The following is an 11,059-nucleotide window of genomic DNA, read 5'->3' as shown; positions in this document are numbered from 1 at the left end:
TATTCTGAACAGTGGATCCAGATCCCTGACAACAAAGGGTCTGAGTTCTTGAAGCATACATATCATACCTGCAGTGATGCTCCTGGGCTGTGATTTGTTAGGATACATGTTGTTGAAAACGTTCTTAATGGGAAAGATGCAGCGTTGGCTACAGGATGTGGAATCCCCATTCCTCTCCCTGGACCAGAGATCATCATTCTTATCTGTTTTAAAAATTATATTTATTTTTTATTAAGTTAGAATAGTTTTATAAATTATATTTATTTAAGGTATACAACATGATGGGGGAACTTCGGAAGTTGGCAGAGTAGGAGGACCCTGAGCTCACCCTGTCTCACGTTTTCAACTAGATATCATCAACATACAAGTCAACAAAAGGGTGAGTGACTGAAGCCTGACAGAACAAACTGCACAAGTATATATAGAGAAGAAGATGCATTTGAAAGGTTAGGAAGATCAGAAAGGTGAAGGGAGGTTGCCCACAGGAGAAAGGGAGCTGTTCACACAGAGAGTGTAGAGAAATGGGTCCTCACCAGGGAGCCCACATGGGGGAGACTACCCCATAATATTTGTCTTTAAAATTCAGAAGGGCTGAATTCCATGGGTTTTTAAAACCAGTGGGACATGCATCCTGGAGATTTAAAAGTCAACTGACTCAGCACTTGGTGAGCCAGGAGAGCAAGTGACACCTGGGTCATGACCCGTAAAGATACAGCAGCCTATGCGGAGGGGCAATATAAAAAAAAAAAATGGCAATTTACACAATACTGGGGGTGAATTGGAGATAGATCTGTTCATACTGATTTCTGAGCATGTTCGGGGACTTCTCTGAAAAGGAGTGAGCTGGCAGTTGCCATTTTCCTCCCCTGCCCACCAGCATAAGCACAGAGCCACCTGCAGGAAGTGGGGCTGCACAGACACTTGTAGCCTCAGCCCAGGGCTCATGGCACATTCTATTAAAGCTGTGAGTGCCCCTGGCCAGCTATTAAGTGCACAGGTGCACCAGACCCCATACTCAGCAGCAGCACCATGTTCAGCCATGTGTCCCAGGCACCGTCACAAACCAGGCCCAGCCTCTCACACCCCCACCTCCCCAGTGCAAAGCCACCAGCTGCTGCAGCATTTGGCAGATTCAGCATAGGACTAGTGGCCCAACACAAATTTTGCTAACACCACAGTCTTCCCCAAGTTCCCTAGTGGACATGCTTCCTCAAAGCTGTTTTATAACACAAGAGAGAGCTACCAAAGCCCATAATGGGCAGAGAGTCAGTACAGCTGACTGCACTGAAAAGTGACACAAGCACAGGTAACAGGATGCAAGCAACACACATAGGAAACTCTCCTGAAATGCCAGGTTCTGGTGACCAGAACACTGTGCTGCAGGGCACTCCAGGATCTCTCCTACATAATGTCACTACTTTCAAGAGCAGAAGATGTAGCTGACTTTATTGACACAAAGAAACAGACACACAGAGGCAGACAAAGTGAGGAGACATGGAAATTTATTCCAAATGAAAGTACAGGACAAGGCCATACACAGAGATCTATGAGAAACAGATATAAGTCATATGACTGGTAGAGAATTTAAAGTAATGATCATAAGGGTACTCACTGGACTTGACAAAAGAGCAGAAGACATGAGTGAGGCCTTTGCCAAACAGATAAGGAATAATATATTAGAGATGAAGGACACAGTAAATGAAATGACAGACTTGATGGAATGAAAAGTAAGCTGGAAGAAGCAGAGGAATAAATTAGTGACCTAGAAGACAGAGTAATGGCAAGTAGAACTAATAGCTGAAAACTTCCCTAGTCTGGGGAAGGAAACAAACATCCAAATCCAGGAGGCAGAGAATGCTCACCAAAATCAACAAAAGCAGATCCACACATATTATAATTAAATATAAATTATAATAATATTATAATTAAGTTGACAAAATATAGTGATAAAGAAAAAATCTTTTTAAAAAAATCTTAAAAAGCAACAAAACAAAGAAGGCAGTAACTTACAAGGGAAGGCCCATAAGGCTAGCTGGAGATTTCTCAACAGAAACTTTGCTAGCCAGAGGGAGTGTCATGATATATTCAACATGCTGAAAAAGAAAAATCTGCAGCTAAGAATACTGCACCTGCAAGGCTATCATTCAGAACGGGAGAGATAGAGTTTCCCAGACAAACAAAAACTAAAGGAGTTCATGACCACTAAACCAGCCATGCAAGAAATGTTAAAGAGAACTCTGAGTGGAAAGGAGAGACCAAAAGTGACAGTATAGAGGTAGGAAACACAAAGGCAGTAAAAATGAATATTTCTGAAAAAATCAGCCAAGGAACTGAAAAGGATACAAAATATAATAACATGCCTAATACGTGGGGAGAAGGGGAGAAGAATGGGTTCAAACTTAAATGACCATCAACTTAATATAGACTGCTATATGCAGAAGAGGTTATATACAACCTAATGGTAAATATATATCAAAAAACACTAATAAACAAGCAAAAATAAAGAGAAACATTTTCAAATTTATAACTAAATAAAATAAACAAAATATGAATGATAAAGACAAGAAATAATCAGAGAAAATCTTCAAAAACAAGTAATAAAATGGCAAAAAAATTCATATCAATTAATAATTACTCTGAATGTAAATGGACTAAATGCTCCAATTAAAGGACATGGGGTGACAGAATGGACAAAAAACAAGACCCATCCACATGCTGCCTCCAAGAGATTCATTTTATACCAAAAGACATCTGCGGATTGACAGAGAGGAAGGAGAAACATCTATCATGCAAAAGAATGTCAAAAGAAAGCTAGAGTATCCACAATTATATCAGACCACAGACTTTAAAACAAAGATTGTAACAATAGACAAAGAGGATCACTATATAATAATAAAGGGGACAATCCAACAAGATATGACAATTGTAAATATTTGTGCACCAAACATATGAGTACCGAAATATATAAAACAATTAATAACATAAAGGAACTCATTGATAATATTACAATAATAGTAGGGGACTTCAACACCACACTCACAGCAGTGGATAGATCATCTAAGCAGAAAATGAATAAGGAAACAATGGCTTTGAATGACACACTGGACCAGATGGACTTCACAGATATATTCAGAACATTTCATTCTAAATCAGCAGAATACACATTTTTTTTTCAAGTGCACATGGAACATTCTCCAGAATAGATCACATACTGGGTCCCAAAAAAGGCCTCAGCAGATACAAAAAGACTGAGATCATACCATGCATATGTTCAGACCACAGTGCTATCACACTAGAAGTCAAACACAAGAAAAAATCTGGAAAGACCACAAATACATAGAGGTTAAACAACATGCTACTAAAGAATAAATGAGTCATCCAGGAAATCAAAGAAGAAACAAAAACATACATGGAAACAAATGAAAGTGAAAACACTACTGTCCAAAACTTTTGGGTTGCATCAAAGGCGGCCATAGGAGGGAAATATATTGCAATACAGCCCTACAGCAAGAAGCAAGAAGTCTCAAATATGCAATTTACCGTTAGACCAAAGGAGCTAGGAAAAGAAAAACAAATAAAACCTAAAACCAGCAGAAGGGAAATAATAAAGATTAGAGCAGAAATAAATGATACAGAAACTAAAAAAACAAAAACAAAAACAAAAAAACCCACAATAGAATATATCAATTAAACCAGGAGATTGGTGCTTTGAAAAAATTAATAAAATTGATAACCCCCTAGCCAGATTTATCAAAAAGAAAACAGAAAGGATCCCAAACAAAATCACACATGAGAAAAAAGAAATAACAACCAACACTACAGAAATACAAACAATTTTAAGAGAATGTTATGAAAGACAATATAACAACAAATTGTACAACCTGAAAGAAATAAATTCCTAGAAACATACAAACTACCAAAATGAAAACAGGAAGAAATAGAAAACTTGAGCAGACTGTTATCCAAAAAGAAATTGAATCAGAATAAAAAATCTCCCAACAAATAAGAAAGAGTCCAGGGTCAGATGGCTTTGCAAGGAAATTCTACCAAACATTTAAAGAAGAGTTAATACTGGGTCGCCTGGGTGGCTCAGTTGATTAAGCTTCCAACTCTTGATTTCAGCTCAGGTCATGATCTCAGAGTCATGAGATCAAGCCCCAGGTCAGGCTCGGTACTGGGGGTGGAGCCTGCTTAAGATTCTCTCTGTCCCTCTCCCTCTGCCCCTTCCCACACTCACTTGTGCTCTCTCCCTAAAAAAATAATAAAAAGGAAGAGTTAATATTTATTCTTCTCAAACTCTTCCAAAAAATAGAAACAGAAGTAAAACTTCCAAACTCATTGCACGAAGCCAGCATTACCCTGCTACCAAAACCAGATTTAAAAATCCACTAAAAAAGAGAACTATAGGCTAATATCTTTGATAAACATAAATGCAAAAAATTCTCAATAAAATTCTAATAAACTGAATACCACAATATATTTTTAAAAACGTATTCACCAAGGTGAAGTGGGATTTATTCTCAGGTTGCAAGGGTGATGTAGTATTTGCAAATCAGTCAATGTGATACATCACATTAATAAAAGAAAGGATAAGAATCATATGATCCTCTCAATAGATGCAGAAAAAGCATTTGACAAAGTACAAGACCCATTCATGATAAAAACCCTCAACAACTGCAAGATAATAGCCATATGCCCTTAGATTTTTCCCTAACCCTAACCTCAACCATTATTCTGGCCCTAAACCTAACCCTAATCCTAGATCTGAGAAACAAAAAAAAGACTTGGGATATATATATATATATAGAATAGACTATTACTCAGCCATAAAAAAGAATGAAATCTTGCCATTTGCAATAACATAGATGGAGCTAAAGAGTATTATTCTAAGTGAAATAAGTCTGTCAGAAAGACAATTACCATATAATTTCATTCATATGTGGAATGGAAGAAACAAACAAAGGAGCAAAGGGGGAAAACAAGAGAGAGCAAAACAAACCAAAAAACAGACTCTTAACTATAGAGAACACACTGATGGTGACCAGAGGGGAGGTGGTGGAGATGGGAGAAGCAGGTAATGGCGATTAAGGAGGGCACTTGTGATGAGCCCTGGGTGTTGTATGGAAGTGTTGAATCACTGTACTGCCCACCTGAAATTAATATTACACTGTATGTTAACTAATGTGTTGAAACAAAAACTTTTTTTTAAAGATTTTATTTATTTATTTGAGAGAGAGAGAATGAGAGATAGAAAGCACGAGAAGGAAGAGAGTCAGAGGGAGAAGCAGACTACCCGCTGAGCAGGGAGCCCGATGCGGGACTCGATCCCAGGACTCCAGGATCATGACCTGAGCCGAAGGCAGTCGCTTAACCAACTGAGCCACCCAGGCGCCCTGAAACAAAAACTTTTAAAAAGAAAATAAAATGTTCTATCCCAACTTCCCCCACCCCCCAAAAAAATAAAGTATACAATTTGATGATTTGATAGACATATACATTGTGAAATGATCACCAAAATGAAGTGAATTACCACATCTATCACTTCACGTGGTGACCTTTTTTTGAGAACACTTAAGTGAACACTGAAAGTATTCAGCAAATTTCAAGTACACAGTGAAGTATTACTAACAATAGTCACTATGCTGTGTGTTAGGTCCTCAGAAATTAAATATCTAATAACTAAAGGTTCATACCCTTTGACCAATATCTCCCCATTTTTTTCCCACTCCCCAGCCCCTGGCAACCATCATGCAACTCTCTGTTTCTATGAGTTTGAATTTCTTTCTCTCTCTTTCTTTCTTCTTTCTTCCTTTCCTTCATCCCACATACAAATGAGATTATATAGTATTTTTCTTTCTCTGTATGACTTATTTCACTTAGCATAACACACTCCAGTTTCACCCATGTTGTTTCAAATGAAAGGATCTCGTTATTTTTATGGCTGAATAATGTTCCATTGTATCTTTATCCAATCATCCTTCAACAGACACCTGTTGTTTCCATATTTTGGTTATTGTAAATAATGCTGCAATGAACATGGGAGTACAGGTATTAGCCAGCAGGTACATAAAAAGTGCTTAATACTACTAGCCATCAGGAAATACAAATAAAGACCACAATGAGATGTCATGTCACACCTGCTAGAATGCTTATTTTCAAAATGACAAGAGATAACAAAAGCCAGTGAGGGAAAAAAGGGAACGTGTGTGCACTGCTGGTGGGACTGCAAATTGGTATGGCCACTGTGGAAAACAGTATGGAGATTCCCCAGCATTCTTAGTTTAAACCTCAATTAATTCAATAGAACCTGATCAGGTAAGCAAAGCAATAAAACGTAAAATTAACCAAGTCAAGTAGTGTCCTGCTTTCGTTTTCCCCAAACTGCCAAGTTGCTCTGATGGGATTTGTGGTATGCATTTTGATATGCATATCAAAACTTTTCTAAGTTCTTTTGTATTTCTGTAGGTAGACTGAATCATGGTCTGTTCCTAAACTGTTTCAGCAAAGGTGTTGGGCAAACGTAGCATGTATGTTTGTGTGTGTATGTGTGTGTAAGTATGTGCAGCTGTGCACACAGATATTGTGCATCTTTGCCTACGAAAGGTGTCTCCTCAAGTTTCAGGGATGGCTGTGTCCAGAAGGGATGTAAGAGCTGACTGAGAAGTGCTAGCCTGAGAAATGCTCTTTGTGACACTGTTTCTGTATTACATAAAAAGGAGTTTTAGTTCTTGTCAGAGCTAACTGAAGTGAGGGTATAAGCTTTCATTTATAGGATTACAAATTCTGGGGAGGTAATATACAATGTGGTGACTCTAGTTAACAATACTGTGTTACGTACTCGAAATGTACTAAGAGAATAAATCTGTTCTCACCACACACAACAGGAGAAAGGTGAGGTAATGGATAGGTTAATTAGTTTAATTGGGGGCATCATTTCACAATGTATACATTAAGTAAAAATATCACTGTGTACACCTTAAATATATACAATATTTGTCAATCACACCTCAATAAAACTGAAAAAAAAAAGGAGTGGGGGAAGAACTTAAGTGAGTTCTTCCTGTTAGGGCATTGACCATAGTTCTGAACTTTTAGAATTGAAGAATCACAGTGCTGTGGACTGAATTATAACCCCCCCCATTCATATGTTGAAACCCTAATTCTAGTACCTTAGAATGCATATTTGAAGATAGGATCTTTAAAGCAGCAATTAACTGGGGCGCTTGGGTAGCTCAGTCGTTAAACATCTGCCTTCAGCTCAGGTCATGGTCCCAGGGTCCTGGGATCAAGCCCCGCATCGGGCTCCCTGCTCCGCAAGAAACCTGCTTCTCCCTCTCCCACTCCCCCTGCTTGTGTTCCCTCTCTCGCTGTGTCTCTCTCTGTCAAATAAATAAATAAAATCTTTAAAAAATAACAATAAAAAATAAATAAAGCAGCAATTAACTAAAATGAGGCCATTAGAGTAGACCCTGATCCAGAATGACTGGTGTCATAAGAAGAAGAGATCTGAACACCCAGAGAGACACCAGGGATGCACAGACATGTGAAGACACAGACAGAAGTTACCATCTACAAGCCAAGGAGAGATGCCTCAGGAGAAACCAACCCTAATGGCCCCTTGATCTTTACGGTACAGTATCCTCCAGAACTGTGAGAAATAAATTTCTGTTGTTTTGTCTACTCAGTTTTTGGGTTTTTTTGTATTTTGTTGTATCAGCCTTAGCAAACTAATACATATATTTCCATCACAATTTGGCACACACACATTCATTAACAACCACAAACACACACACAAAAAGAAAGATAGTGTATATCTTTCACCTGTAGAGGGGAGTCACCCTGGGGATTAGGATTTCAACATATAAATAGGGGGACACAATTCTGTCCATAACAGTACAGGCAATTAGCTATAGAAATCTGAAGTGATCCATGGATTTAATGCAACGCCGATCAAAACCCCAATGTTTTTGTTGTCATTGTTGCAAAAATTGAAAAGCCAATTCTCAAATTTATATTGAATTACAAGGGACCCAGCATAGTCAAAATAATAATGGAAAAAAAAACCCACAAATTTACAGACCTCACATTTTCCAATTTCAAAACTTACTACAACTCTATAGTAATCAAAATTGTGGTCCTAACATAAAAATAGATGAGTGCTACAGAATTGAAAGTACAGAAATAAACTCATACATCTGTGGCAATTGATTTTAGACAATGGTGCTAAGACCATTCAATGGGGAAAGAATAATTTCTTCAGCAAACAGTGCTGGGACAACTGGATATATATCTATTAAAGAATTAAGCTGAACCCCTATCTAATACCATATTGAAACATGCATACATAAATACATACATACAGGATCAGAGACCTAATTATAAGGGCTAAAAGTATGCAACTCTTAAAAGAAAATACAGAAGGAACCCTTCAAGAGTCTGGATTTGGAAATGGTTTCCTAAATATGACACCCCAAACAAAAGAAACAAAAGAAAAATAGATTGGACTTTATGAAAAAAAATTTCTTTGTCAAAGGACACTATGATAAAAGTGAAAAAAAAAAACCAGCCCAGAGATGAAAGAAAATATTTGCAAATGATCTATCTATAAGGGATCTAATAATCAGAATATATAAAGAATTCATTTCTTAAGAACAACAACAACAAATAATGCAATTAAAAGTGGAACAAGAACCTGAATTAATACTGCTCCAAAAAAGATAAAGTGACCAAAAGTACATAAACAGATGCACAATATCATCAGTCTTTAGGGAAGTACAAATCAAAACCACAAGGAAATATGTCTTCACACGCACCAGGATTATTACAAAAAAAATTTAAGTGGAAAATAAAAAGTATTGGTGAAGATGTAGAGAAATCAAAACATACAATGCAGGGCTTGCAGGAATATAAATGGTGTGTCACTGTGAAAAAATTTGGCAGTTCCCTCATTAGTTAATCAGAGTTATCACATGACCCAATGAGTCCACTCCTAGGTGTACACCTGAAATAGTTGAAAACAGGTATTCAAACAAAATTTGTAGAGAAATGTTCATAGACATTCTATTCACAATAGCCAAGGGTAGAAATAGCCAAAATACCCAACAAATTCACCCGAAGTCCATCAGCAGATGAATAGGTGAATATAATATGGTGAAGGCACACAATGGAATAGTATTCAGCTACAAGAGTGAGTGAAATACTGACACATGCTACAATGTGGATGAACAAACATTATGCTAAGTGAAAGAATCCGAACACAAAAAGCCACAAAATGTATGATTTCATATACATGGAATATTGACAATAGGTAGATCCTTAGAGACCGAAAGCAGATTAGTGTTTGCCAAGGCCTGGAGAAAGAAAGCAAATGAAGAGTGACTATGTAGGGGGTACATCTGGAGCGATGAGAAAGTTCCAGAACTAAATGTTGGTGATGGTTGCAATATTCTGTGAATGCACTTAATTTTGATTTGTATACTTAAAAAATTGTTATGCTAAATTTATGTTATGCGTATTTTAATACAATAAAAAAATAAGCTCATTTTTATTTTTTTAATAATTTTTTATTGTTATGTTAATCACCATACATTACATCATTAGTTTTTGATGTAGTGTTCCGTGATTCATTGTATGTGCATAACACCCAGTGCTCCACGCAGAACGTGCCCTCTTTAATACCCATCACCAGGCTAACCCATCCCCCCACCCCCTCCTCTCTAGAACCCTCAGTTTGTTTTTCGGAGTCCATCGTCTCTCATGGTTCATCTCCCCCTCCGACTTACTCCCCTTCATTCTTCCCCTCCTGCTATCTTCTTCTTTTTTTTTCTTAACATATATTGCATTATTTGTTTCAGAAGTACAGATCCATGATTCATCAGTCTTGTACAATTCACAGCACTCACCATAGCACATACCCTCCCAATGTCTATCACCCAGCCACCCCATCCCTCCCACCCCCCACCACTCCAGCAACCCTCAGTTTGTTTCCTGAGATTAAGAATTCCTCATATCAGTGAGGTCATATGTACATGCCTTTCTCTGATTGACTTATTTCACTCAGCATAACACCCTCCAGTTCCATCCACGTCATTGCAAATGGCAAGATCTCATTCCTTTTGATGGCTACATAATATTCCATTGTGCATATATACCACATCTTCTTTATCCATTCATCTGTCGATGGATATCTTGGCTCTTTCCACAGTTTGGCTATTGTGGACATTGCTGCTGTAAACATTGGGGTGCACGTACCCCTTCAGAACCCTACATTTGTATCTTTGGGGTAAATACCCAGTAGTGCAATTGCTGGATCATATGGTATAAGCTCATTTTTAAAGAAAAAAGTGTTAATTCATTGCTGTGGTGGGCACCAATAATTATGATTGAATTTTAAAGAAAATCTATGAGCACTGGGTGATATACTCAACTAATGAATCATTGAATATTATATCAAAAACTAATGATGTACTATACTTTGGCTAATTGAATTTAAATAACAAAAATAAAAAATAAAATTCTTGAATGTCTTCTCTCTTGAAAAAGAAAAGAAAACCTATAGCAACATGTACCAAAATTACTGGAATGAGCAAATATTTCAGACTCTCTTCTCCACTGCATGACAAATCTTTGAGTAGAGACTTGATTCTTACGTTCGGTAAACAGTGTTTGGCAGTATAAAAACTTAAAATGGTGTTTTATTCAAAAAAGTAATCATTAATTTGATTACAATGAAATTGTAATTATTCAATAGGGAAAAAAATCTCCAAAGCTTCTTTGCCTCCAATTTCACTCCCCTGACATATACATCACCCTCTGTCTCCCTCCTGAATGCTCCAGAGGATAAAATGAGTGTCTTGTGATTACACGGGTTTTATGACACACTAGGTCCTTTGAGAGTGGGCATAAATTTCTTGTTCTGGAAACACTATGAGCCATCCTCATTCCTTTTGCTAACAGTTTTCATAGGAAAAAATAAGGTTTCTTTCTAACTTAAACCTATTCTGATTTTAAAACTTAAGAATGTGTTCTTTAGACATGCATTTGAACAGAATCTAACATG

This window comes from Zalophus californianus, chromosome 5, assembly GCF_009762305.2.
Source record: "Zalophus californianus isolate mZalCal1 chromosome 5, mZalCal1.pri.v2, whole genome shotgun sequence".
NCBI lineage: Eukaryota > Metazoa > Chordata > Mammalia > Carnivora > Otariidae > Zalophus > Zalophus californianus.
The sequence above is the reverse complement of the archived record's forward strand: the minus strand, read 5'-3'. Positions refer to the sequence as shown.